The sequence below is a fragment of the Desmodus rotundus genome, chromosome 6, assembly GCF_022682495.2.
Source record: "Desmodus rotundus isolate HL8 chromosome 6, HLdesRot8A.1, whole genome shotgun sequence".
In the NCBI taxonomy this organism is placed as follows: domain Eukaryota; kingdom Metazoa; phylum Chordata; class Mammalia; order Chiroptera; family Phyllostomidae; genus Desmodus; species Desmodus rotundus.
The window spans coordinates 88,939,940-88,963,884 of NC_071392.1; the positions used below are offsets into that span (position 1 = coordinate 88,939,940).

General features: G+C 48.7%; 1 protein-coding gene across 1 annotated transcript in view; it reads left to right on the forward strand.

Moving 5' to 3' along the window:
- CNTNAP2 (contactin associated protein 2) overlaps window positions 1-23,945 on the forward strand; it is a 1,617,197-nt gene that overhangs the window by 1,538,715 nt on the left and 54,537 nt on the right. The window lies entirely within an intron of this gene.

Consider the following 23,945-nt stretch of genomic DNA (forward strand, 5'->3'; position numbering starts at 1 on the left):
TATACCCTAACTGTGACCCTGTATGATAGTTCTGCCCAATGCTTCCTTTGGGAAAAACTGAGCAAAATGAACAAGGGATCTCTGTATTATTTCTTACACCTGCATGTGTTTCGGCAAGGACTTCAATACAAATTTCAGTGTTTAAAAAAGTAACAGGAGTAAAAGAAGGGGTAGTCCACGTGGTTCTCTGGAGTCCGTGTTCATGGGTGGGTGTCAGTACCCACCAGGGGCTGGCACCGTGGGCGCTGCAGGGGGAGAGGGGCAGTGAAAAGGACTGCGCTGCCGTCTCCTCGCTCACCTGACCCTCCTGCCTCCGCCAGCAGAGGCTGGGAAATGTACGGGAATTAAATATTTATCCACAGCTTAGAATCTCACAGTTCTTTAAGGGTTGTTATTGAAGGGAATGATTAATATGATGCATTTCTAAAAACGGAGGTAGAGGAAGACGTGGCGACTGGGCCATCTGCTGCCGAGGGAGAGCGCCGTGTGATGGACGGCTGCGTCCTAACAGGAGGAGGCAGCCAAACCAGTACATGAACCCAGGGCCGGTGGGTCACTGAAGTTTCTGCTCAGTTGCCTTTGGCTTTTATGCTAATGATTAAAGTAGTAGTAAAACACTGATGAGAAAGCATATTTAAGTGATAGTGAGAAGCAACATTAAAGCTAAAGAGAAGCAATTATATTTAATTTTTCGTGTCCTAAAGAAAATTTAACAAAGTCTTAATGTCCAGACTCTTCTCAGGGCTGAAGGAAATCTCCTGTAGGGGGAATTTTCCCAATGAGTTGCAGTTTGACGTTAGCGTCTCATTTTTTTAATTACAGTAATAACTTCCATTGTTGGAAATCTGTTGGGGTTTTATCATTATTATTACCTCCATAGACTCACAGGAGGCCCTAAGAAATAATTTACTGAAGCCATGTCCCATCACAGCGGAGGAAAACAGGGCCCGCAAAGGTTTAGTGACTGGCCCAAGGCCACAGAGCAGGTTAGTTCAACGTCCTTTCCAAAATACCACGCTGGCAATGTCGCAATGGTCTTTACTTGCCACCCAAGTGGGTCTTTGACAAGTGCAAGTAATAATTACAGCATTAGGGTCTAAAAACTCACTCTCAACATCCAGGTAAAACAGGTGTAAAAGCAAATCTTTTCACAAAGTTTCGGCCAGAAGATCCTGTAGCACGAAGGTTGAGAAGGCAGCCGTCCCGTCTGCTGCGGGAGCCTGCACAGGCTTCCTGCGTGTCGGAGCTGCAGTCTCCTTAGCTGTGACATGTGGACAATACTAGTCACGGTGGCACAGGCCTGGGGAAGAGTAACGATGGTGTGGTGATGTAAAACCTGACCACAGTGCCTGGCACAAGGCGAGTGCACAGTACCGCTTAGGCAGTGGTATAGCGTCTAATCTTTGACTTGCTCAGCAAAGTAGAGTAACAGGTCCATCCAAGGTCATCCAGGCAGAATTTGATCGTCTTCCCCCGGGTCTGGGATATCTCGTGGTGCACAGAGGTTAGCTGCCACTCAACACCGCTGCTTTTTAGGACACAGGGTGGGAGAACGTAGCATGTTTGGGGGCAGGGGTCTGGGCTGCAAAGATGCTTTGCGTGATCTCACTCACAGGCTGGAATTTAAGTGCTGGAGAACTTGAAGGTTAACACATTCGCTGGAATGAAAGCAAGTCGAGTCACCCTTCATTTGAATACTCTGCAGGACAAAACAGAAAAACGCGGTGAAAGGCGGACAGGAGACACAGACTTTCGTCAGTAAGTCAGTGCCGTGGGGAGCCCTCCCGCAGCCTCGCGGCAGCATTTCCTCCTGCACACTCTTCCACAGCAGTTGAAGGAAGACTAGAGCAGCCGTGGGAAAATAAATGTCCCCTTGGAAGAGTTATTCGTCTCTTAAAAATCTGCGGAGCGTGAATAATCCCGCTGTAGGAAAAGGCATTAAATGTTTACAGCAGATATTTCATCTGACTGCTGTATTTTCTCGCAGCAAGCGTGGCGAGATTCTGAACGTGACAACTTCGTGTTCTGGAAGTAAGATAGATCGCTCTGTGGTCTAAGATTTTTTCCCCCTGATTTTAAATGTAGCTGTTAACAACAATGAAGTGTGCATCCTTTGAAAAGTTAATCTTCTAAAAGAAACTTTCAATCATTTTTAATTGATAATTCACATTACCTCCCCAAGCTAAATCCATGGTCAAACTATTATTCCATCTCTAATGTCCATGAGGAATTAGCATTCAAAGTATAAACTCGGAGGACAAAGCGAAGTCGTGAATCAGAAACAAACCGTGATTCCATTTTCCTTTCTCAGTAGAGTCAGCTTCATTCACAGACCGTCCTTCAGCGTCATCCATAGTAACTAGACAGATAAATGAAAAACGCAGTCTGTGAGCTGATGAAACTCAACTTGCAAGCCCATGTCTATGTAAATCCCCGTCTGAGAGATGAGGGAAGAGGCGCCGAGGATCTGAGCGACGTGTGCCAAGTCATATAGAGCGGGGAAATGGTGGGACCGCAGTGCCCGTCTGTCTGTGCGTGTTCGCTGGTTTATTGTCCGAGTTCATTCTGTGAAAGAGACAGGACCCTGGGGCAGAGACATACTGACGCCCCCCATCAAGCTGACTGTCCTCACCCCCTTTCAACCAGTGACTGTCCCCGGGCTGTCTGGAACCCTGGTGCAGGGACAGCCTGGGCTGCCCACATACAGAAGGACCCCGCTTCAAAGTCCGAGGTAACACAGGAAGCACAGCAGGAGGCAGGGAGGAAGGAGAAGTCAGTCAGTAAGCACCGGCTGAACACAGATCATATGTATAAACTAGTTTTTGTCAGCCTGGGTACTTTTTAAACACCAGATTTTTATGGATTTTTCTTACTATGAGTCATCTGAATCAAATCCCAAAACATGTAAAATCTTTCTGGTTTTTTAATAGTGAAGTTATGTCAATTAAAATAATATCAAATTAATGGCAATAAAAGGTACAAATGGAGTCATGTTATTAATTTAAAATAAAGTGACCTAGTCTTGAAAATGACTTACGATTATATGGTTTAATAGTTTGAAGGTTTGATTTTGCAGCCTTTTAAAAAAATTACTTGACCATTTTTTAGAGCAGTTTTCAATTTACAGAAAAATTGAGGGGACGTCCAGGGAATTCCACATGCCCCCACCCCCTCCCCCATGTGCATATGTAGCTTCCGCTATTAACATCTTGCCACACCGTACTTTTGGTGTTACATACTTGCCACTGCGTAGTATATTTGTAGCGCATGATCAACAGTAGTGATACAGTATTAATAGTTAAGGTCCATAGTTCACGTTAGGGTTCGTCGTACGGTCTGTGGATTTTGACAATGTGGAATGGCGTGTGTCCTCCGTGACGGTACCATACAGCGTAGTTTCACAGCCCTAAAACCCCTCGTTTCCAGTTGCCCTTTCCTCCCCACCCGCAGCCCCTGGCAACCACCGATCTTTTACTGTCTCCACAGTTTTGCCGTTTCGAGAATGTCACCTAGTTGGAACCGCACCGTGTGCAGTTATTTCAGACTGGCTTCTTTCACGCAGCTACAGGCACTGAAGTGTCCTCCGTGTCTTTCTGTGGCTTCAGAGCTCAGTTCTTATCTCTGGATAACATTGCAGCTTTGTTTGGCTGAGGGGGAGAAAATCAAGAAGCTAAGTTTGAACTGCTGTTACAGAAAAGAAGGTGGAGCTCACAAAGAAAAACAAGTGTTCGGCTTGGCTCCTAATCGTGTGAACCTCCCAGCTCTTCAACTACTTTTGTCATTGGCAAGCTGGCGGCCGCCGATCGACGGTTTCCGTCGCATGCTGCACGTGCCATGTTGGCCTTCCCTTTCCTGACTCCCATTTACAATCACCTTGATTCCACAGTAGCTGGGGTTTTTTTTTAAACAAATGTACATATATCCTCTTTATGATAAAGTAGTACTATTAAATTATGGAGAAGAAATCACAGTAGTCCTGTGATTTTGCATATCCCATGGGTCTCTTCAGGTCCTGTGTTACGTAATCGTCCTTATCTATTTTTGCAAAATGTTGCAGTCACTTTCACCTTCCTTTGTAAGAGTCGGTCAGAACCAGTTCGTTTGAGGCATCTGCAAAACCTTTCCACCGAGACTGGCCACTCTGAAGGTGCAGAGAAATGACTCATCGGCCACAATTCAATTAAATCTAGCAACTATTTCTCCTCCGACCACTATACGCTTGAGGTTGGCATAGGGACCTGTTTTTAAACTTCCTGTTTGTTTCATTTTGACTTTTTAATAAGAACAGATTAAAATGTCTTCTTGTGCAACAACAAGAAAAAAAGGCAAGTTTGTGTGTTAAAATTTGATCACAAGAGAAGAGAGCTGAGTGAATGAATCTCTCTCTGGCATAGCTGTCTCCCTCTGACTGCCGCAGCCCCCAAGCTGCAGCATTTTCACACCAATTTGTTGAATCTTCAAAAAATTCAGTCGTGCCCAGGCCCCCCGGAGGGCACTGTGACCTCCGGAGCCATAACGGGAGGGTTTCCAGGAGAAACCGTGACTCTCTCTAGGAAGGGGTGGTTGAGGGAGATAAAGCGTGAGGAGGAGGACGGGTGGATGCGGACCCAGAATCCTGCCTTTGGGCAGCAGTCTGTCCTCCGTGTGACAGTGACCTGACTACATGTCACTGTGACAGGTGGGAGGCACCATCTTCATGGAGTTTTTAACGCAGATTCCTACCCCCGGGGTGAAATAAGGACGATTTGTAGGGGTCCTGTCCTAGAGAACAGGCAGTAACCATGGTTGTTGGCACCCCCCCCATTCACCCCAACTCAGAACTCTGATGCACGGTATGCTCCTCCCACTAACACTCATTCTCAGAAGCAAAGTGATGAATCTGTCTCTGTCTCTCTCTGTCTCTCTCTTGCTCTCTCTCTATCTCTCTGTCGAGGTTGAGAGAACAGAGTGGCTCTCAGCAATCCCTGTTCACCAGTCCTTCTGCTCTCTGCCACACAGGCCTCCTGGGGCAGCTTCCACAGGCCAGGACGTCCATGTCGGCTAAAAGGGCTGCCTCCCGTGTTCTCTTTACCGGGCGGGGCATGCCACAGACACGCGGCAGACACGTGCTGGGGGGCGGGCAGCAAGGGGCGGCAGGCTCGCCCTTCCGCTCCTACGTCAGCATGGGCAGCAGAAACGTCCGCTGACCGCGAGTCCACTTACACACGCGCTGGAAAGCCTGCGTCTCGTCCTTCACGGCCACTTCTTCCTGTGATGACTGTGCACGTTGTTTTTGTCTGCGTTTTGTTTTGTTTGTTTGTTGGTTTGGAGGGTTTTTTCTGGGACAGTCGACATTCAGTATTATTTCGTATTATTTCCAGATGTGCAGCACAGCGGTCCCCCTGTAGTTCTAGACCCACCCGTCACCAGCCGTGGTCACTACAGTACGGCTGACCCTGTTCCCTGTGCTTTACACCCTGGTGACCGCCCTGCAACTGCCCGTCTGTGCGTCTCAATCCCTTCACCACCGTCCCCGTCGTCCCCAGCCACCAGCGCCCCTGCCCTCCTGCAGCCCCAGTCTGTTCTCTGTCTACGAGTCCGTTTCCATTTCGTTTGTTCATTCATTTTCTCCTTTAGACTCCAAACGTAAGGGAAGCCGTACGATGTTTGTCTTCCTCTGGCTGACCTGGTTCACTTGACAGAATACCCTCTAAGTCCACCCCTGCCGCCGCAAACGCGAACCCCACTGGTTTTAACTCCTTAAGTAATGATGGAAGCTCAGGTGTCAGTAGTGAAAACTTATAATATGTATTATGATCGGTACCTAATTTCAGTGGCACATGCAGGTGTGACTGGTTTTCTTTTCTCCATCGTGGAAAGCACGTTATATTTAAGTATTCATAACATCCTAGATGTTTGAAAATAGCAGCATATTGAATCATATAACATTTTAACATATCTGGCTTTAGTATTTAAGGAGATACACTATGAAATATATAAAGCTTAACTCTAGCTTTAAAATATTCCTTACTATCTTGATTAACTGTACTGATTTTTAAATAAGCCAGTAATCAAATCCATTGTTTCAGATATATATATGTTTATATTTAACCTAATTATATATCTAATATAACCAACCCTGTATATTATCATATTCAATCAATGCAACTAACTTTTCTTCAGACATAGGAGGACAGAAAAAGAATTGCTTAGTAATTTCTTCATTTTATGAACTCCAAGTTCATATCACTTTAGCAAATTTGACGTGGCAAAATTAAACATATACATCATTCAAAGACACTTACATCTTTTGTTAATCTGCCATTCTAAGAAATGAGGGTAAGCAAAAAGTATGTTTGGTCACTGGCATTTGTATTGTATTTGTTTCATTCTTATATATTGTCTAAGTATCAAAGATTGTATGTTCATTAATTAAACCATTTGCCTAAGGTCTTAAAATTAGTTAAGGATTGAGGAATTACAATTTTTGGTAACATAATTAAACATATTAAAAATCCACTATTACTGACCTAGCCAGTTGGTTGGAGCATCGACCTGATACGCCAAGGCTGCAGGTTCAATCCCCAGTCAGGGCACGAACAAGAGTCAACCAACAAGTGCGTGAATAAGTAGAAAAACAAAATCGTCGTTTCTCTCCCTCTCCCTTCCCCTCTCTCTCTATAAAAATGCTTTAATTCCATTATCACCTTTCATTCAGTTGAATACAATTATGTGTGTGTGTGTGAATGCGTGCATATATTTTAAATGCTATGAAAACAGTGATGATGCACTTAACTCAAATGATGGCTTATTTAACTCATGAAAACAATACAGGAAATTTAGAAACCTTAATTTATAAGGAGTTTAACCTTGACCTTGGACTAACTAAATTATGCTGATTTTTTTTGTGGGAAACTAACTTGTAAAGACTCCGCATCACGCTCAAGGTTGTTCTTTTATCTTGGAACAACTTCTTATCTTGTAACCATGGTAACAAACGCTATGTTATAAATACAGTTTTCAGTGTCCACAGAAGAAACGCAAACAGTTTAATTTTTTCCTACCTTTTACACATTTTTGACAGTTAATCTGGAACAGAAATTCTTAAAGTGCACATATAATAACAGGATGATTATTTCAATCAATTATTTTTAAAGTTTCCCTCAAGAGAAAATAAAAAAGTAAGAGGGGCTGACTTCAGACACTTATGAAATTATCACTGTGAAAGAGCAAATATCCTTCCTCTGCAAAAAAAGAGGTGATAAAAGTGTAGATTCTGGAAAACCCCTTTTGATACATGTATATACACAAAAGACAGTTGTTACAGCCCAGGGACGAAAGGGGGAAGGAAGGAGGGAGGGAGGGAGGAAAGGAAGAGAGGGAGGGAGGGAGGGAGGAGGGAGGGAGGGAGGGAGAGCCCCTGAAACCGAAGGGCCTGAACAGAATACTGGGGCTCAGTTCAGCATGAACTTCCTCCGAGCCACGGGCAATGAGGTCCTTCAAACAGCTAGAGACACCAAGGGTCCCAAATGTGCCCCTAAAGTTAATGCGGTGAGGACAGCCGTCCAAGGCGTCAGGCTCTCGGATGAACACTGACGGAGCCCCCACTGGTGGATACGTTACAGCCGCTGGCCATGCAGAGGCCCAGCTGCTGGCCACGCAGAGGCCCACAGCAGGCAGCACGCCCTGGAGAGTGGGAGGGCGGGGGCACCTTAGAGGGGCTGGAAGAACATTTTATAGCACTTGGGTTTCTGTTCCGTGACTCCGGGTGGGGGGGAGTTTTCACAGGAGCAAGGAGTTTGCTCTGGATTGGATGCTGTTGGGAAGCGGGGGTCATTCTGCGATTTGATGTCCTAATGTGTTTTATCTGGAGCATAATAGGAACCACGCAGGGCTAAAGCTGTGGCTGGAAAAAAAAAAAAGGAGCAGTTACTGGCATTAGACAGGAAAGGGATATGTCTGTTTATTTTTGTGGTTTGGATATTTCTTTTGTCTGTGCGGAGACAGGACTGTGCAATGACCTCATCTTTGCCTCACCCTGTCAGGGTCGCAGAGCGACCTTGCCTGCCCGGTGTGTTCTGGGAGACGGTGTGTGTGTGGGATGGAACGCCATGACCTGGCCGCGAGTGCCCGGTTGGTCTGAGCTACTTTTTTTTTCTTTGTCGTTGACGATCAGAGAGGGGAGGGAGGCACAAAGGACCCAAGGAAATTGAAGAAATTAAAGTCACAGAAGGAAAGCCAAACAAATGAAAAGAAAAAGAAAAAACCCCAGGAAGAACAAAAGCTGCAGTAAAGGGAAACCAATCACAGCAAATGATACAACTTAGCATAAGTGGCATTTACAAGTTCTCAATACACAAAAACTCAATACTGATGGAGCCAAAATGCCAACCTCCCTGTTGCAGAAGGGCGGAGGGCTGGTGCCTTTCAGACAAAGGGAGGGGGAGGTAAAGCTCAGTCCTCGCCTTCCCTGGTTGGGGGGTCAGGAGATAATGCCTGAAAATTACTCTGTCACTAGTAGGTACCAAGTAAATTGTCGAATCAGCCTGAAGGGAGGGGAGGCAGGAGGGCAGAGCATAGAAAATGTGACCATTCCCAACAACCCTTAAAGACCTATTTGTTTAAACATTTTAAAGTATATTTTTAAAAAAGAATGAGTAGAAGTAGGTGGCGGAGGGGAACAGAAAAGCAAGGAGAAGGGAACAGCGAGGCAGAGCCCTGATGCCTGAGGAGCTGAGGAAGCTGTCCTGCTAAGGAAGGACAGGCAAAGCCGGCTCTGACCACGCTGTGTTTCCACACAGGACGCAAGGACTTTGGCGACACATGTTTCCGTATTGTTTATAGTGGCGCACACAAGCTATCGACAGTGTTTCTCTCAGCACTGTGGCACCCTCCAGGGGGTGGGACCCTCAGCACCGTCCCTCTCTGAGACTTCAGTCCCCACCCCTCCTTCCTCCCAGCAGCCCTGCCTGGCTCCCCGGGCTGCTGTGTCAGGGATCAAAACTAACACAGGGCATGAGACAGGATTTGGAAGTTTCGTGGGCTCTCGAAATGCACAAAGGGATTATCAGTCTTTGCCCAGGAGCTTTTTAGCTTAACAAGCTCCCCATAAACACCGAAAACGTTCACTGTGAACAACCGGCAGAAGGATACTTTTTCATGTATTAACTAAAGAAAAGCATCGAAACACATTTGGGTGAGCGAACACAAATAATAAAAGCTGCCAAAGGCGCTGATCTGTTGCTGAATATAAACTGATGTGAGGAGGTAAAGAAAAAATCTCTCCCTTCCACTTAACGTTCTCACCGAAAGGCCTCTGTCCTTGAATTTACCTTCTAGGGGTTGCCCGGGAATGAAGGGTGTGTTCAAAGACGCACGGCTTTAGAGAGAGGGCCCGAGGAAGTGGAAAGGGCAAAGCCACCCCTCCTGTTTCTGGCGAATTGTTCTTGGTCTCTAATGGAGCAGAAGTGCTGCAGGAGACTTGCCAGAGGAAGCCCTTGACCTTGGAGCTTTCAAACCTGGTGGCTTCAGGATGCGCCCATGTTCTGTGGGTCCCTGGGAATAGCCTTCTTTTAGGGAGAAATGAGGTTCTGGGGCAGATTTCCTACCCTCTGGAAAGTGTGTAGACACAGGAGGAAGAGAAATGCACATGAGAAAAGCAAATCCATCGTGTTGTGGTAGTTTGGAATTTTCATAGAATATTGATTGCCTTCGGAGAGTATCTGCCTATTAGCTAAAATGCAGAATGGGTGGTGTTTTGTTCCACTGGTTTAAATCTTCTCTCCCCAGTAAGACTGAGGGGCCAGCTAAGATTATAGTCATCACTGGACTTTTCCCCTGAATTTCCACTCTGTGGAGGACACTACGTCAGGCGGGAAAACAAAATAGAGTAGCACACCAGTGTTCACAGCAGCACCATTTACAATAAGGCGGAAACGACCCCAGTGTCCATCACTGGACGAATGGATGAGCAAAGGTGGTCTTTGCACAGTGGGACATTTGTCATTCAGCCTTAAAGCGGAAGGAAGCCCTGCCACAGGCTGTGACAGGAATGAACCATGAGGACCTCACACTCAGTGAAAAAAGCCAGTCACCGAAGGACAAATACTAAGTGATTCCACCTCATGCGAGGTCCCTCGGGTCGTCAAGGTCATAGGGACAGAAAGCAAAGTGTAGATCCGGGGCTGGAGGATGAATCCGTTCATCCAACATAAAAATAAGAAATGTTATATGTACTTCACACAGTTTTTACAAAGAGACTGGGCCAGTCATTTTCCCTGTCTGGGCCTCAGTGACATCTTCTGTGTTGTCACTGTGACTGTGTTGGACAGATGGCCTCCAAGGACACGTTGAACCCTGCGAGTCCGCATGCCTGAAACACTTCTTCCCCCCTCAGGGTACAGCAGCAAGTTGGGGACACGAGATGCAAAGGGATAGTAATACTAGTCCATTTTCTAAGTTCCCAGTTAGTGAGAGAGAAGGAATATGTATCCGTTTTAGAGGAAGGACAGAGCAGAAACGGTGGCCAGCTTGGTGCGGGTGGAACTGGTCAGCGCCCGTTTACAAGGGTCAAGCTCGGACTTGGGTTCCATGCTGGTGGGTTGCAGTAGCTCCAGGGAGCAGCCTGGCAGCGCCAGGAGCCCACGGAGCAGCGAGGAGACAACCTGGTGGTGGTGGAAGTTCCCGTGTCCAGGCGCTGCGGGGAGGCATTGATGAGCGACCCGGGAGACCCTGAGGGACTCTGAATGGAGGAGAGAGGACGGAAGACCCGGCCCATCACAGACTAGCTGTGTGGGCCTGCTGAGTCCCTTGGGCTTTTTGACTCCAGGGCCACTGCCTCTGCACAATGAAGACGTAGACTAGCTGACCTTGCCCTGCCTGTGCTGAAGCCCCAGGGCTCCATCTTCCATCTGTCAGCGCACAGGGATGGGGGTTCTGCCGGGACCCTGGGGCTCAGGCCCAGAACCTGCCCTCCTGAGGCCAGCTTTCTCATGGGTGGCAGCTAGTGGCCCATGCCAAGGAAGAGACAAAGAATGCTGTAAGGAAAACCAGCCAGTAGTAGCAAAGTATATAATCAGCTAAACCGAGAGGGCTTCTCAAGGCGCCGAGACCAGTCGGGGAACTTTGGGAACGTTTTGGTAAGGGCTAAGACCCATGAAGGCCTGAACTTGGTTAGAGAAGGAGAGAATGGAGTGGCGAGAGTTAATGCGTGAACTCGAGAACCAAACAGATACTGAAGCTCACACCATGCTGCTCTGTCCTGCCTCCTCCCTTGCCCTTCCCCAGGAGAGCCTCCCAAAGCGGCCTTTCCCTCCCAGTCTCTCCTGTGCACCTGGAATCAGTCCTCTGTCCTGTGGTCACTGGGCCCCCCACACCCTCGGCATTCTCACAGAGCATTCCCACCAGCAGCATCGCACTCGGCCCTGAGGACAGAGGTTTCCTCCCTGGGGCTCCTAAGCGGAAGTGGCTCACCTGCCGGGTAGAGCATGGGAGGGGGTGCTCTCCCACGTGTGCCTGTCATGTCTGCCCAGTGCCGTCATCTTGGCCACCTTTGTGTCCCCCCCAGGGGTTCACGCAGAGCTATGCACATAGTAGGCACTCAGTAAACACTTGCTGAATACGCTGAAGTGGCATCACCCGGCCAAGAAGAAGAGGTGATGGCCAACACCCTGAGAATTAGAAGAAGGGACAGCCTCTTCCAGGAGCGTGGTGGGGAGCGGGCCAGCTGACTCAGCGTGCCTCCGCCCCACTGGGCCTATAAGCTTCAGCGATTGGCCCTGTTGCAACTGAAATTTCTGCTGAGTCAGGTCATAAATAATCAACCTGAGAACTTAATAGTGAGAATGACTCCTCCTTTTTCACATCCCAGACATAAGGGCAGAAATATCTTCCGTCACCTCTCAAGTATATTATTGGGCATCTAAGAAAAACCCATTTTCTGAAATGTATCCTTGTTTATCTTAAAGCAGTGGGTAGAGGACCTTCGAGATTGCTGGGACAAAGCCCAAAGCTCGGCTGCACTGGAGACCGGTGCAATGGGCAAACCAGCCCGCCACCAGGCCAGTCCTGGGTGCCCTGCCGTTTCAAGGTTACGTCAGGGAGGAAGCGTGTCCCCAGCGGGGATCGATGGATGGACTGTGAGTCTCAGCCACATCCTTTTAAGTGCCATGTATTGAGGTTTGAAGAGAATTTGAGATCACTTTTGGTTGAGTAAACTAAAATCTCTTTAGCTAATTCTTTGGGGTTGTGGATTTCCTGGGAACCAAGAAATCCGTACTCAAAGTGCCAAAGAGGAGGCATTTAAAACCTAACGCTTGACTTCTTGCCTTGGTTTCCAACCAAAACTAAAAATAAAAAGGCAAGAGAAGGAAGTCACTTTGTGAGTAAATAAGATACCCAAACATCAAAAGAGAAGAATAAAATAGCTTTTTAAATAAGCTTAAAAATCAATGGTAGTCTCAACGAGCACAGGAAGCTTAACAGTTTCTATTACACCTACATGATTAATAACTAGTGTATCTACACAGCTGTATCATTTTTAAATGAAAATTTTTGAAATGGGTTCAATTTTCCAAGTTTGATACAGGCCTAGATTTTCTAAAAGACCTCTGCCCTATAGAGAGAAACATTGCAGTAATGGATCGAAGTGTACTTACTCTTGAAGCTTATTTGTTTGTTGAAGAATAGTAGGTCTGTTGTATGGAGTTCAAGTTCAGTCCCACACACAGCTGTCAGCCACCACCACCTTCATGACCTTCGCAGTCATCCGTGCCTGCATCGCCTGCAGGGTTTGGGAAATTGTTTTATTTGACCTGATGCCTTCGGGTGAGGTGAAAATGTTAATTGCTCTGATTGTAGACAGAATAGTAGCAGGAATAAGTCATCAGAAAATTCATGGATTACATCTGTTTTGATATTTTAAACCTATTATCTCTCCCACCGAATGAGAATGCCTTGGTAAAGCACCATTCTTCATAAATCCTTGGTTTTCATAACTCCACTCGGGTTTTATGAGTTCTGCTTTGCTTACCACCAAACCAAATTCAGCACAGACTTTTACATATAAAAACCAAGGTTTGAGACAAAAACTATTCTTTAGACATCATACAGCTTTTGAAAGCAACATCAAGGCCAAAATATATTCATATGTATTTCGTTTTATTTCCTCTTGGTTGACACAGTACCTATTATTCTCTCCCGAGCACAGTAAGGCAGGAAGGAAACACAGGCAGGAAAAATACATGGCAAGAATATAGCAGGGCCCTGGCTGGTGTGGCTCCGTGGATTGAGTGCCAGCCTGTGAACCACAAGGTTACCAGTTCGAGTCCCAGTCAGGGCACATGCGTGGGTTGCAGGCCAGGTCCCTGGTTGTGGGCATGCAAAAGGCAACCAACTGATGTTGCTCTCATACATCGATGTTTCTCTCCCTCCTTTCTCCTCTATCTGAAAATAAATAAATAAATTTGTAAAAAAAAAAAATAAGGCAGGAACCCAATCCCAAGAGCCAAGGGTCTTAGGAATAAGGAGGTGGGTAAAGATCTACAGAGAACCTCTGGGCTTAGAAACTGGAAGCCGACAGGAAGAGGGTTCAGTTCAGAGCATCACCAGCAGCCAGGGCAACCCCTGTTGCCCAACATCCTACGCAGTACCAGGCTTCAGGATGGAATCCAACATTTAGGTGGTGTTCGTGGGGATGTGAGGATTTCCGAGGCAGCAAACTGGGCAGGTGCAGGCAGCGCCCACGCAGTTCCCACTGCACCTGCTCTGTGCAGAGGCCAGTGGACAGCACGGTCTGCTTTCTGAGCCCTTGCAAGAGCCAGCACAAATGAGAAGAATGTTCTGGGTGGAATAGTACAGGCAGGCACATCACCCACAGAGCAGGCAGCCAGACGCTTATCAGCAGCAGAGGAGATAGGCAGTAAGATCTGCAAAGTCAAAAAAAAAAAAAAAAAAATACCCTATGTAATCTCTTTTGGCAGAGGAGCAAAGAGCCTGAGCGGCTCCAGAGACACCAGTGTGTATAATTAAAGAGCCAGTTAAGACGATCACTGTTACTAAGGCAGCAAATAAACAAAAATCTGGGATAGCCATTCCCACTGAAAGTAAGTTTGGTGCTTAAGGTTCCCATTTGCTTTAAAAGGGGAAACGATTTCTCTGGACTAGTTCTGGCTCATTCGGCAGCCCTGCATTTTTTCTAAAACATGACGGGGTTAATAAAGGACTCCCTGGACCCCAGAGGAAGTCACGCCACCATGGGTGCCTTCTCTCTGTGTGAGAACAGAGAGGTGGTGACTAAAAACCACGGAGTCATTCCTCTTGTAACCGGTCTCATCAGGGTGAACTGCAGTCCTGTTTCAGATCTTGGTGCCAGGGCAATGCTGCAGCCGGCCTGAGCTTGCTACCAGCTGGTGCTTTGCAGCCCAAGTCTGCTTTGACAGCAAAAACGTCGTGGTTGCCCTGAGCTCATTTATAAATTCAGCCTCAGCCAAGACGGCAACCAGACTACTGCTTTGTCCAGCAGGGGTGTGTCTGTTCATCAGTCAGGCCCTTCGGCTTTCAGGATGCTTTTTGTGGGAAGAATTGGTGGGCCACTCCTCCAAGAGTCTATCTCTGGGGCACCCGAGCTCTGAGGATCATGGGAGTTTCTTGCAGACCAGGTAATTTCAGTGAAAGAGACCTGAGCTGGGTGGCTCACATTCCACATTCTTCACGCTGTCACAGAGACACACTCCCCTCCTGCAAAGTCACCTACTGCTGGCTTCCCCTCCCCACACCCTCCCCATTCTCATTTCCTTAGCAATGCGAGTGTTCGCGCCCTTTGATGTGACTCTGACGGGTGTTAATGAACACAGCCCATCTGTGTAGCTCGAGTGACTTTTCTTCTAATAAACCAAGCGATAGGCTGTAAACCAGTGGAAGGGAGAGAGAAACCTTCTGGGGGCATCTGAGAAAACAAAAAGCAGAGGGGATGTGAGGCAGATTGTTGGCGAGTTGTTGGTGAATCTGACAACCAGCTTCCTAATCCAGGGTGTGTGTTCCTGCCTAGGTGCTGGCCTTAAGGCCCTGCATAGTCCCGCCTACCCCCAAAGCATTCAAATCAGGGTCACTCTTAAACAAAGCAGATGGTGTGGCGTGTAAATTGTAGGGATGCTGTTAACCTTTGCAAATGGGCTTCGTGGTCCGAATAGGTAATTGCCTATTTCCTTCCAATAGAAGTTACAATCTCATCAAGATTCTACAGCCCACTCTTGAGTTTGAAGCTCCGTCTGACAAGAGAGATTTATTCCGAGATGATGGAGGGAAAGCGAAGCATCACCGTCCTTCTCTGGGTCAGCAGGCATGTCAGGAAAGAACAGGCCAGAGAATGAAACCGCTCCCTGTTAACTTTTAGTCCCATTCTCAAACGTTCAGTTGATTTTCCAAGTTATCAGTAATCAAAACATTAGGAAAGGAACTATAACCCCTTCTCATGAAGTGTTTGTTTTAAAAACTCTCTAATAGCATGCTGCTTTGATAGCATTATAAGCTGTTCCTGAAGAATTTGTTATCTGAGCTACTACTTGTCAGTGTTGGGCATTTGTTGGTGAGGGAGAGACTGATGAATTGGCTATTAGCACAGCTAGGGAGGCATATTGATTAAGTTCGCTTTGTATCTGGAATAGGCGAGACGGCAGCAGCGCGTGGGAAGTACAGTCCGTGATGAAGAACATTTCCCTCTACGTTCCATGAAGACTCCTGCATATTTTATTCTGGCAAAATAGGTCATAGGTGTGATTAAAAGATCATCTTGTTTTCATATGTCTTTACCTTAAAAGTGAAGTAGAGGGAAATTTTTATAACTTTCTCAGTGCAAAAACTAATCATGATATCAGAGCCCTTTGTCTTTTCAATGTCTCCAAAGTTCATTTCTTTTGTCATCTTAAAAGCCTTGTAAGTAGACTTGGTTCTGGAGGGAAGGACCGCGTTTGTGATCCGGGAATGAAAGCAACACATTCTCCTTCCTTCCGGAGACAGCAGCGGATTGTCCTAACCCCCAACCCCAGCTTTCTTATCCAGCACAGCTGCATTCGAGGTGCCAATACAGGTGCCGCCCCGCCCCACCCCGGGGGGATTGTGGGCGATTTCCCCCCGAGCCGTGTGCACCAGTGGCTGGCGTCTGGGAGCCCACATTCAGACCTGGCAGAACAGATAAGCCCCATTCTCCCTAGAATTTTTTGTGTGTTTTCTTCTTTTCCCTGGCGGTAGGCTGTGGGAACCAACAGGCAATGACAGATCCAAGATGAAGAGCTGAGACCTAGTGTTCGTTAGGTGCCTGCTTGTGGATGGGGTCCCTCAGGCAGAATCCCAGAGGCAGGGCGCAGCCAGCACGGCTGTGGACAGCACATGTCACAGGGAGTCGGACCAGACACCAGGGCTGAAAGCCCAGGTTACGGAACTTGGATTCGGATTTGGCAGGCAGTGAGAACTGGTGGAAATTTTTTCCAACAGAAGAGGACAACAAGGAAGGCGGGAAGCTTAGCAGAAGGAAGTCAGGAATTCCCATCAAAGTGTTGAAGGTGTAGGATTCAGAATCTAGAAGGAAAAAAAAATCCTGTCAGAACAGCCAGGGAAGGGTCTGGCTCTGACCCAGTTCTCTGTGGCTGCAGTTCCAGAGTGACTTCAGCAGGCGTGGGGGCGGGCAGGGGTTGTCGGTAGAGGCATGCTTTCCCAAAATCAAAGGGGAGGAGGTTTTACCCTCGTGCATCTTCAGGGTCAGATTTATCAAACAAAATGATCTGTTAACGGGCCACAGTTATTTCCCATTTGAAGGAGGCAATACATACAATGTATCCAAAATCGCTCCCCAACGCCAAGTTCAGCAGATGTGTAATTTGGATCCATTCTCCTAGCAAAGGAGCAAAGTCTCTTGAGATTCTGGTGGAGGAAATTCATGCATTTTAAAAAATGTGTCCAATGCGATCATCGGGCAAAAATAATCTCTTAATGTATTCTTGACAAGCTGAGAATAAATTTCCCTCATTTTTAGATGCAATAGTTCATTCTAAGTACATCATCCCGGGGGGATAGGGGGAAGGAGAGAGGAAAGAGACAGAAGAAAAAGTACATAATCACTTATAAATCAGAATAGAATTCTAGCTGAGATTGTCTAAGAGAACTGTACATTCTTCACCTTTGGGGGAACCATCATAAAAGGAAGCCCTGGTTGGTTACACCCCAACCCCACGTTTCTGCTCCCTCTGCCCCCAGAGACTGAAGGAACAAGTGCAACAAGAAGCATTCCTGCAGGAGCGTAGCGACCGTGGCCTACTGAGTTCGGGGTGTGAATTAGAACCATCCTCATAGATGCATACGTTCGTGTGCTTAGCTTTCCTGTCCCTGTGATAACTGTCTTGTACGTGGATTTTAATGTGCTGCTGCAGGACACCACACCACAAAACAACAACACAATCAGTGTTGCCGACGTTCTTTTGAGACTTCCCCAGCCTGGTTATGTGTGAGGTTTTTCAGCCTTATTTCCTCCTTTCCAATCCCAAGAACTCCATCCTAGCCATTTCCCAGACAATGCCTCAGTATGTGTAGTCATTGTTTTTCTCTTATCCTCACCTCTAACTTTTGTTTGGGGAACACCCCTCACACACATACACACACACACACACACACACACAGCCATCCCTCCATTTTTCTAAGCTCTATCCATTCTTCAGAGCCAAGGTTGAAACTTACCTTTTTCCATATACCCAAAATAACCAGTCTGACCCCCTCCCTCTCTGAATCTTATAAATCAAATTGTTAGTGACACTTACTTGGCTAAAGATAATAATGGCATCATCACAACAGCCACCACCATGCCTGGTGCTTGTCCCAGTGGCCCTGTAGTGTCAGGCATAGTGTCCCCGTTTTGCAAGTCAACAAACTGAGGTTCGGAAGGTTCAGTAACTTGTCTGAGGTCGTATAGCTACCAAGTGACAGAGACAGTCGTCATTCAGGTCCAGCGTTTGCTGGCTTGAAGCCATGTTCTGGCTTCCGCACCACCTGCCGTCCAGCCACAAGTGTCCTCGCGCTGATATTCAGCAAATCAGTTTCTTGCGGGAGGCGAGGAGGTGTCACTCTTTTGAAAGTGGCTGCCTCCCAAGCCCACTGTGCCTACTCTTCACTTGGCTGAGCCCGTAGCAACTGGTCAGTCAATGTGGGAGCATTTCAGTTCCGTTGAGTTCCCATCACTCGGGCCCTTTCCTCGAGCTTCTCTTTTCTATCCCAGGTGCGTCTTCAGTATTGCCTCTGCCTCTGTCTGAAGAGCTGCCTGTCCTTTGATTCTATGCGAAGCGTTTCCTGTCCCCTCTAGTAAAACCAAGACAGTCACTATCCGTGTCTATTATGTAAATGTGAATTCCTAAAAACAGTAGCCTATACGGGCCAGAAATCAGAGGAGAGTAAAACAAACCCTTGGAATTATAAAGAGGGAGAAGTTTGGAGTGGCCGTCCCCGCCTCGGTTGCCCATGGGCCAGCCTCCCCAGCCTGCCAGTTTCTGAAGGCACAAGGAGCACGTAGATCCCCTGAAGTCCCATTCATCTTCCCAGCGAAGGTACCAAGTCACAGGTACCAACCGCAGGCAACAGCCCATGAAAGCGCAGGTGAGGGACGTGGGTCCTGGTGCACACTGGGAGACACCTGGGCGTTCTTACTCAAATACCACCTCCTCACGGCCTTCCCTGGCCACTGGTTTTAAAATTGCAGATCCTGCTGTACACATACATGTTCCCCCAGGAGGGAGGAAATGGAGCCATGGGCCCGCCCCCTGTGCATCCTGGGACCGTCTTGGACCACAGTTTCCGCCTACCACACCCCTTTCCTCTCTGCCCTCCCCTCTCTGGCCAAAGGAGGGTCTGACGTTGTTTGGTTAACCAAACTTTAGTGTAAACTTTTCTCAAGTAACCCACCGTAATTTGTCCTTTGAAACTAAACACAGGTGAAGGGATGCAAGCCCGTGTGTGGGTGCACGGAACCCCCCAGCTGCTGGCAGTGTGTGTCGTCGGTGTGACTACAGGCCTTCACTGTCCCGTAGCAGGGTGAAGGGGCCATGCTGTGTCCCTGTGTGGCCAGTTAGCCTTTCGCTTACGATATGAAGTGAAAGGCGCTGTCCCTGTCTGCCACCCAGGAGAGGGGAGGAAGCCGCGGAGGTGGAGGTCCTCCTCTCCTGCGCACGGGAACACTACAGGTGTCCACGGGGCGGTCCTGTGGGCCTGCCTGACTCGGTCCCATGGGGCGCCTTCACCGGCCCCCTCCCTGTCACCCGGGCGGGTGGTGGGACAACAGCTGGTCCTGGGTCACACTGTGAGCGGTGGCTGGGGGCCTCTAGCCAGCCCCTGCCCCCCCCCCCCCCCCCCCCCCCCCCGGTGCCTCTCCAAGTAACCAGAGTTTCTAGGCAGCTGAGCCCATGGGGCAAATCCCCTCTAGGAAAGGAGGACAGGAGCGAGGAAACTCCGCACAGCAGTGGGGGGCAGGGGCAACGTCTGGGGACAGGAAAGAGAGGATGGAGGACGTTTCTCCAGCAGTTGTCGAATCCAGGGCCTTCATGGTTTAAAATGTGTGTGTAAAGGGATCATACTCTTCCTGGTAAAAAGCATGATAAACTGAGAGAAAAGAAATCCCTATGAACATTTCATTCGACAGAGGAAAATCATAATTACTACAATGATTTTTAAGTTGCGTGACTACTACGTAGCTTTAAGTATGTAGCTTTAAATAACTACGTATTTAAGCCGTGTAAGTTGTACTTGCCTATGACTCAAAACTCCGGCTTTCGTGTGTCCCACCTCCCTGTTTCCTTCTTTGGGTGGTATGGCCCTGGACAGCGCTTTGCTCATGTTAGTGGGGCTGTGGACTGTGAGCAGGGAGCTCGGAGAGAAGGGATATTCGCTTGGCCAGGGCGGGGGCTCTGGCTGTTCTAGAAAACGTCTCAGTGATTCCATAAACATCTTGGTCCAGAGCAAGGCCTTTCTGGTTCCCTCAGTGCTCGCGCTCTGTGATAACACATTGGGAGTCGGACTGCGCCGGTAGCAGGATACAGCAGTGTGTGCTGGGTACAAAACAGAGGCTCCGTGATCAATAGAAAAATGTCCCAATTATTGTCACTCAGATGTTGAAATAGGCTCCGGGGAAAGAGAGAGAAGCTGCATTATTCATGTCGCTTAAAATTAAACCAGGCCATCAATTTTTCTGCCTCCCAGGCTGTTTGTCCTTTTTGGAATGATGCTTCGGGAATCAATATCAGAAACGGGGTGGGGGTGGGGGGAATGTGGACCATTTGGTCAGGATTATTGTTTTCCTATAAATCTGCAGAAAAAGGAATAGGGTTCAAGTAGGAAATAGGGCCACAGAACTTCCCACAAGCGCCCTCGGAAAATGGTGTGCCGTGTGCTGCTTGTACAAAATTGTAATGAAATTGTACCAGGCGTGGAGGAGGAGCGTGTGTTTGTAGAAATCCAGTAGACGTGGGAGGATATTCCTGCTCCTCTGTGTTGGCGCTGTGTCCCCGGGTGCCCTCATCCATAAATGGGACCAATGAGAGACCCGCCTCACCTGGCTGTTGAGAAAAGGAAACGAGATAAAGCACGTGATGTTTTTAGCACCCAGCACTTCCAGGGTCCTGGGTAGTGTCCACTCTGCCCCTGCCCCGTACCCCAGGACTGACCCAGCACGTGGCACATGACAGACGACCCCAAGACATGGGTCAAATGGATTAATCAATGAATGCTAGCCAAGCTTGCTTTATTATTTTACATCCTTTGGTGTTTAACAACTGTACGATATTCCATTACATGGACGTAACGTCCTTAACCTTTCATCTCCATGCATCTGCGGGGGTTCCGTATTTTTTGCATGCGTCTCTGTGGGTGGCAGCTCTCTCTAAGGACAGCTTTGTTTGGGAGGGCAGTGCGGCCAGAGAATAGTCCACGCAGATCTGGAAAAGAATCTTTGGGCAACATAAAGGGAAAGGCTACTCAGCCACCCTCCAAAATCAGGTAAAGTGAGCGTGCTGGAACCGGGGCCACCTGGGGTCCAGGCTCCTCACCTGCGCCACAGAGAGGCTGCTTGGAGAGCTAAGCAGCAGTGAGTACCCAGTGCTGGTTCACAACCCAGTCCCCGCCCCCAGTCCCAAGTGCCTTTGCTCTAGACCAGTATCTTTGTGCACACCAGTACGTGTGCGTGTGCGTGTTCACAGTTAGCACGTGTGTGCTGCACTCTGGGCACACAGTTGATGCTGCTGCACATGCACCTCCTGAGCCTGCATCTGACCCAGGTCACGGAAGGTTGGAGGTCAGACCATCACACCCTCTTTCAGGTGAGGTGACGTGACTGGGAGGACTCGAGGGCACAGTTGGGTGACTTTCCCTGTTGTGGAAATGTGAACAGAGGGCATGAGGTGAGCTCAGACTTTCTCTGTGGAAAGGTTGGCAGGTTCACTGTCAGAAACCGCCCGCAGCATCACCGACCTGGGCGAATTCAACCTGAATTCCAGAAATGCAGTTCAGCGATGTCACCGAGTTCACAGACTGGGGGAGAGTGATTCCTGTTGAAGTGGTCAAGCCATTGGCCCCAACCAAAAAGGACCCCCACGCAGCCAGAACCGATGCCTCCCCGCAGGCCTCGGGCTCTTGGAGGCTCACCGTGCACAGGGCAGAAGCGTGGTTTTCTCGTTCTCCGTCCGTCAGGTACGGGTGAAAGATACAGTCTCGAAAGAGGGTTGCTCGTCACCCTCATCACGACAAGTGTTTGCCACTGTTTTTGTCACGTTCACAAACACGGGACCAGTGACCACGCAAGACCCAACATTCAGCAGGTGTGTGCAGTTCCCACTGGAGCGAATGACGGGCATGTGACCGTGACCTTCACTCTCACTGGGGCAGAGATCCCAGTTTGATCCCAGCTGCGCCTGACCTGGAATTCGCCATGTGTGCGGAGAGGAAGTTGTGGGTTCGAGGAGTCTGTTTCCCTGCAGCGTCCCTGGGTCTCTTGGAAAGTGCTAGTTCAAAGGAAGAGAATGAAGATAAGCACAGCCAGTTCTCGGGGCTGAGGGCCACGTGGATTTTCCGTGCAGCGTGGTGACTGTCAATCAAGAGGCCTGAGACCTGAGTCCTAGGGAGAGGGGCTGCAAGCAAGTACTTGCTGCAAATAACTCGGCAAAGGAGCGGCGGGTCCAGTGCAGACCTCTGTAGGAAACACTAGACAGGCCAGGGATGGGGACCCTGTCCCAGGCCAGAGAGGGCCCCCGGGGCAGGCCCGCCGCTCCATAGCTGTGGTGGAAACTCCAGCCGCTGCGCGGGGACCACGGGCTGCCCCAGTGCTTGGCCGTGACACAGAGGGTACACGTCACTCAGTGCCAGCACCCAGCCCCAGGGCGGCACCACGTTCCCTGCCTCCTCAGGCAATAGCTGCCTTGGTGTTCAAGGAGGGAGAGGTTGGCAGGAGCTTTGTGTGCCGAGGAGAGGACTGGCCACATGGGCACGGCCTCGGGACCCCAGCACTTGTCGGGGAGACTTTGGGAGACTGGGGACCAGGGAGCTCCTGAAGTCACAGCCAAGGAAACACTGCTTTATTGACATTGAGACTCTACCCCCAGGCCAGCAGGTGCAGGTGGCCCTTTGTCCTAGACTCTCTGCCTTTGAGGTGGAGCCATTCCAGGAGAGGGAGGGGGAGGCACCAGGAGCCAGGGCGCCGGGCCTGTGAGTCTGCACAGAGTCTGGAGGGAATGGAAGCATGACTAAGCTGATTTGTATTCTGCCAACCGAGGGAAAATATAATTAACTCGGCAGCTAGACTCAGCAGAGCCCATGGGAACCTCCAAGAAGGAACGGGCTCCCGGGGCTCAGAGGTAATGTCAGAGAAAAGGGAAGGCCACCCTTCTCTAATCCCCTAGCCGCCCCTCCTCATGCCTACGCCTCAATAAAGGGACGAGACAATGAAACCCAGGGCGGCCGCACCACTGAAAAGAACCTCCTGCTGCTAGGAGTCCTGGAGGGGGACCTGGCGCTGCGTCTCCCAGTCACCTGTCCCACCAAGATGAGAACACTCCCGGACACCAGGTCAGAGTCAGACCAATTGTCGTATCAGTATACCCCTAGCTTATTTTATTTTATTTTATTTTATTTTATTTTTTAGAGAGAGGGGAAGGGAGAGAAACACAGATGTGCAAGGGAAACATCAATCAGCTGCCTCTCGCACGCCCCCAACTGGGGATCTGGCCCGCAACCTTGGCATGTGCCCTGCCTGGGAATGGAACCTGTGACCTGTTGGTTCGCAGGCTGGTGCCCAACCAACTGAGCCATACCAGCCAGGGCAAAATATACCTCTAGCTTATAATTCCATATTGAGAGAGAGAAAATCAGGCAGACACGAGCAGCCCCCCAAGAACAGAATTGGGAAGGCTGGTTGGTGTCGGCCTGGAACCTGCTCCCCAGCTCCCCGCCTCCTACAAGGAGGTAGAAGAACAACACTGCTTTCTCCTCCATGGAACGGGCATCTCTTTCCCTCCGTGAGGCGGGTTTGTGTTTAGACCCTCTGTGCCAAGCTTTACAGGTTTCTATTTACTTCACATTACCGTAGCTTTTGGATACATTCAACTATGGTAATCTCTAAAGTCCTCAATTATTTTACCTTTTTTTACCCCCCCCCCATGATTCTAATAAATGAGTTCTCAGCTTCTCTTAGCTTGAAAAGCCATTGTCCTTCATGCAGCCTCCCGAACTAAGGCCTGGAGGATGGCCGCCCAGCTCCCTCCCATGGTTCGCATGAGTTTACTGGGACGTCTGTCTTCCTGCGCTCACGTCTCTACGCTCAGGCACTGTGAAGTGGTTTGATTTAAGCATCTGCCTTTCATTGTGGGCTGGAGTCCTTTATTCACTCTACGTAAACTGGGAGAATGCTCATACTGGATGGGCATCCCTGTCAGAAGAGTCTGATTCGC